Genomic DNA, 6,000 nt, shown 5'->3' on the forward strand with positions numbered 1-6,000 from the left:
CTTTGGTCTCCTGCCTGGCTTGCCAATTGTTGATTCCCAAACTGACCCCTGTACACGGAGGGCAAGGAAAGACTGAAGAAAGTGGCAGAACACTCCAGATGGGTAAGAGGCAGGTGTAACATAGGAGGCTTGTCTCGGACGTCCCAAGTGGAGGTGGATGGAGGTGGATCCCTACATCCACCGCCAGAATCTTAAAAGTTTACACAGAGGCTTTAAGTGGGTTTAGTCACGTATACTGTCTATCCAGATGGTCTCAACAGCACTATCCTATCTCAAGGCTGCATCCTTGGAGCAGCTTCCAGTGTGAGCAGGGCAGGTGGAATGTACATTGCAAGGATGCAGGAGGGGCTGCTGATTGCCCAGGTCCGGCTCAGAGTCAACCGGTGGTCATGTCCTCTCGATGGCCTCCCCCAACAGAAGGAAATGATAAATGGGTTGAGAGGTGGAGGAAAGTGAAGATGAAGCCTTGTTTCTGGTTTGGATGCCTAGGTTAGTGATGGGGAAACAGGGTTTCTTAAGGGGATTTTGGACAGAGTTGTTGAAAGGGGGGATAAGCTCATTGCTGACAACCCAGTGGGGGCTATTAACATTATCTTCATTCAGAATAATCCTGGTGCTTGAATTTTGTCCTTAAATGAGTTCACAAACTCAGGTAATAAGCTCAGATATACAAGAAAAGCCAATTATAGAACCTCACAACTGTCTTTTTCGTTTTGATTCACCCGTTCTTTCTGCTCAGTCTATTTGGAGCTTCCCCTCCCCTCCCCTAGGGTTTGAACCTCCTTAAGCAGTTGTGATCCCAGGGGAGGTTGCTTAGTGGGGTGGGTGGGGCCGTGCAGCTGCATCTTGGGCATCAGGCCACACAGGCGTGCTGGCATGTCCTTCTTCCTGACGCTGTTGGCCTCTCGGGTCTGGAGGTCTTTGCTGCACGTGGCCTCAGACGAGGAGCATGGGATTCCCAGGGAAGCCTGGAATCACCTGCCTGGCACTGAGCTCTGCCCAGGAAACAGGTGCAGAGTCTCAGTTTCTTGGGATCCCATCTCACACCTCCCCTTCTTAACTCTCTCAAGATGATCCTTCTCTCTTCTATATTTTCCCTCAGACTCTTTCTCTTGATATATGATCAGTACAATTTTTAATTGGATTAGAATTTTGTAAACCAAAGCCTGAAAGCCCATTTTCACCCTTTAAGGGGTTTTCACCCTTGAGGCATTAGACCCCTCCTTTGAGGCAATTCTAGAAAGCCCCCTCCCCTTGAACAGGAAGGGAAAGAAGGGGCAATACTAAAGGAAAAAAGATCAGTTAATACCTTAAAAAATAAAACTAAAAGAAAACACCATCAAAAATAAAATAAGCAATGGAATAAGAATTTTCATTTCCTATTTTGGGAAAGCCATTGGCCAAAAAAGGAACAGCAAAGGCATAGAAAACAAAACATATTTGGAGTGAATAATTGTAAATATTAATTAATATTGTAACCTTTGACTTTAATAATTTGCATGTCAGTCTGTTTGAGAGAGGGTAAGATTTTTGTTTTTGTTTTTATCCAGTCCTTGGTCTTATAGTTTCAGGCATGTATCTTGCAGTCTTTCTAAAGGTATCTGATGAGTGGGCTCATAGAATTGGGAGAAAATGAGATAATAAAATTAGAGTGAATCAGAGAGTCAACTAAGGTTACGTAAAAGATGTCAAGTGATGCTGCACTTTCTCAAAAAGAAATGAAGGCTGTTTATACTGTTTGAGATAGGAAAATAGAGACATTTCTGGCAAGTGATGGGATGTCATGTCACCAAATGTGTGTTTACTGTTTAAGTGTCTGTTTTATATTTTCACTCAACATTGACATTTTGCCAATTAAGACCTTGGGTAAGTGTTAACTTCATTTATGTGGTCTGTTGACCCAAACGCCAGTAGATCAAACATTTGATTCCATCTTGTAAACACTTTGGGCAAATAGAATTCCAAGACTGAGATTCGTGTTTTCTAACTGCAGAGCTTAACACTCAGAGAGTGTCTGTGTCTACGGTCTGATAAGATGAGAAGGTTGGGATTCAGCTCACATGAGGGTGTATATTCACTCTGAGCATCATTGTGAGGTTACACTGCTGTTCCTACTTGAACTGTACCCAAGAGACCCAGGTTGAGGTTTCATATCCACCTCAAATCCCTTCACTTCTCTGGCTTCAATTCCTTCATTTATACAATGATAAGATTGGCTTGGGTCAGGGGTCAGAAATACAAATACCTACATGGGCAGGACAAGTGACAGAACTGTAAACATGTACATTACTGTGTATCACAACATTGCCACTTGTTTTCTTCACACTCACAAAAACAACTGTGTTGAAATTCCAGTCTCTTTCACAGATTGTTAATCTTTTCATTGGCATCCTTTCCACACACCAGTCATGGCTCTTCTCATGGTCTGTTTTCCTAATGGAAGATTAAGTTGTATTCTTTTGCTGCAGACACACTTTGTTGACGTATTAAACCCAGAAATCTTTATGTTCTAGAAAAGTCTGTCTGGCTCACATTTTTTTGTTTGTTTTTGGAAACACGTAGCTCGTTGTTTCTTTTTTCCATTTTTGTAAATGACATGGATGTGATGGTACATTTTTCTTTTTTTTTTTATTCTATAATAAAAGCAATGATGTCACTGGGGTAATACCTGTCAGTTGACCCTCAGCCTCAGGAAGGGGAGTAATGGGGGTGTGTGGGAACTGTGGCCGAAGGAGAGCATGTCCTCTGGGACCTTCCTTACCTCTGTGCAGCAGGCAACTGCCCCTCAGCACTGTTCGATTGTCGGCCTCTGAGAATATGAGTCCCGTATGGATTTGGGTGTGTGAAAAGTTTTTCAAGAAGGACTGTAAATCCTGATTATGTTACATGGAATTCTCCTGAGTTTTAGATGTTGACAACAAAATTTAAATTTAAATAAACATCAGTGGTAGCAATACTTAATAGTCAATGGCTCAGTCCAAGCATGAGAAAACTATGAATCTGATGCCCACAAAGCTTTGAGGCTTTTGGGCCATGTGACCTTTAAGTTCTTTTTCCCCTAGAACTTTTTTTTGAAACAAATATTTATATACCCCTTGCTACACCCTGGGCACACTTAAAGTACTTTACATATCCTAAGTCATTTAATCTCAAAACAACTTTATGAAGTTGGTGCTATTATCTTCATTTTGCAGATGAGGAACTGAGGCACAGAGCAGTTGAGTGACTTGCCTAATGTCACAGAGGAAATAAGTTGTAGAGCCGGAATTCCAACAACAGTCCTCTGCACCAGAGCCCAGAAATCTCTTCCTTTATTCAGGTAAACTTCTATTTTCTATTTTTAAAAATGTCTCCTTAACAAACATTAGTTTATAAAATTTGTTGTGGACAATGAGCATATTTATTTGGATTTGTATGAAGTTAGAAGTTTAGAATATTTTTATTTTGTATGTGATAAAAAGATACATTAGTGTGGGTCAGTTCAATACTCTGCTTACATTAGTAGGATTGATGAGAATGAGATGCTGGTTAGGATCTTCCAATCAGATCTCATATGTAAATAAGTGGCTGCCCTTTGATTGGCTACTGATGATCCTCAGAGGAAGTGATTAATGCTTTGCTTTTCTGGCTGCCTGTGTACCTGGAGAATGTTAATACAAATGGAAATTTGACCATATGTTTAAGCAATCTGTCACAGCAAAGAGATTTCCAGAGCTTTTTGGTTAAAGAGGTTTCTGAATGTATGTATGAGCGATGTATGGACTGACTTTTTATTTCAGCAAATATAAAGATGTATTATCCCTTGAGCTTTGTTATTAACCTCAGCTTCACCTCCGTTAGTATTTACTCCGCAGGTCAATAAATCTTGATATTCACTTCAACAGAAGCCAGTATCTTCAGATTATGAGTTACTAATCTTGGCCAAACTGAAAAATTGTGTGAATATTCTTCTTTTGCTAGAGAAAATGAGAACTTTTTTGGTCTCCTTTTTCTTCAGGCTCTCTTAAATGGGAAAGTTCATTTTTATCTGAATCTTCAAACGCCTTTTCAGATTTAGTGTTTGGAGTTGAGGGTATGAGTCTTAATATGAGAAGACCTTTCGGAAAGTTCTCTTTCCCATTGAAAGCACTGTAAGAAAGCAAGGGTTAAATCTTATTTTAAACCCTCCTGTGAAATACCTTGATTTTAGGGGGAACTAAGAGAGCACTGTAGCCAAATTACTGCTGTCCATCTTTGTGTTATTTACAGACATTGCTTGATTTGGGTCATAACATTGTAATGCATTTCTAGATCCTGCCAGCAAAATGCTGTGTAGACAGAACAACTGCATGTGGCCCATCTCAGGATACAAAACAGCAAGTGTGAAAAGACATAGGTGAGTGGATTTGCTTTCCAACAGCATAAATGCTGGGCTTGAAGTATGCAATAGAAGCAATTAATTAGCTGTTTCAAGAGAGTATTTCTAGTCCTATAATCTGCAGAATCATGCCTAAGTGACAGAGAAATTCAAGACAAAAGAAGATGAAAAATCATGGAAGAAGTTAGAGGTCGTCTTAGCTGGTGGCTGGTGGTTGCTGCTTAGGGGGATGGGAAAATGTAGCATTTGGAAATAGCTGTGTAGAGGGGAAAGGGTCTTTGCAAAGGCTGATTTAAGGGAAAAAATTTCCAAGATTTTCCAAGGTGTTTGATTGGGGGATGGAGGGTAGGGGAACCAGGAAGTAAGGGTGGGGATTTGTTAAATGTGGTGGGAGACTCTGGTTAGGCAAAGCCCCTAGAACCCTGTTTCTCAGAGTATGGTCCTGGGACCAGCAGCAACAGCATCACCCAGGAACTGATTAGAAATGCAAATTATCAGCCCCATCCCAGAGCTATTGAAACTCTGGGGGTGGGGCCCAGGAAAACGTGGGTGGACAAGCTTTCCAGCTGATTCTGAAACACACTCAAGTTTGAGATCTATTGCACTAGGCCCCAGACTTTTCAACCTTATCTGTACACTGCAATTCCTTGGGGAGTTTCCAGAATAATGATGCCTGGGTTTTACCCCAGAGGTTTGATTTAATTGGCCTGGGGTACGGCCTGGACATCAGGATGTTTTACAGTTTTCTAGATGATTTTAATGGGCAGCCAGGAGAATTACTCTAGGGCAAATTCCAATCCTAAATTACTTTTTCAGATTTAATTCTCTCTTTTTCACATCAAATATTTTATAATGCTTCCTTTACTATCCTGAAATGAAATTTATATGAATATTATTACTTATGCACATATTTTTAACTGAATATAAAGGAGAAATAACAGAAAAGTAATTTGTTATAATATGAATTTCAAACATTTTAATTTGTGAGTCTGACTACACTTACAGTGAAGCAAGCAGATGCTCGCATTGAGTTATTATCAGTGTGACAGTTGCGAATGCAGATCGATCCAGAAGTGTTGAACTGGCAACTCAAAACCAAACCGTGGGTGACATTACTGCTGGGTGTGGGGGGGGGGGCATGGGTTTCTGAACAGAACAGATCTTGGTAAAGTTTCTAACAAAATAACCATCCGTTTTCTATTGCTCTGAGCCCTTGTTCGAAGCTTGTACTTAAACGGAGCAGTGATTTATGGTAGCGGATGCCGTGGTACCTTGCTAGGATGCTCCTCCAGGGCTGAAGCACCTGTTTCCTCAGCTGCTGGCAGTGCTGTTGGCTGATGGCCTTCAGCTGATGGTCCTCTTTGGGTCTTGCCCTCAGCTGTAGGGTCTGCCTTGCCCAAGATCTCTCCAAGATCATGCCCCCTACTCAGGCATAGACGTCATTTGATGTCTGGTCAATGCTGGGCTGTAAGTGTGGCAGCCCTCCTGCCTTCATTCAGGACACCTCCGAAGGGCCATCTAGGCTACAGTCTCCCCGTTGGATTGGCCGAGACCTTTGCTTCAACTGCATCGCTGCTCAGCTTCTCTCCTGCCCAGCCCTGCTCCCCTCAGTTCCCCAGGAGTGTTGATTCTGAGAATAGTCT

This window comes from Balaenoptera acutorostrata, chromosome 10, assembly GCF_949987535.1.
Source record: "Balaenoptera acutorostrata chromosome 10, mBalAcu1.1, whole genome shotgun sequence".
Taxonomy (NCBI): Eukaryota; Metazoa; Chordata; class Mammalia; order Artiodactyla; family Balaenopteridae; genus Balaenoptera; species Balaenoptera acutorostrata.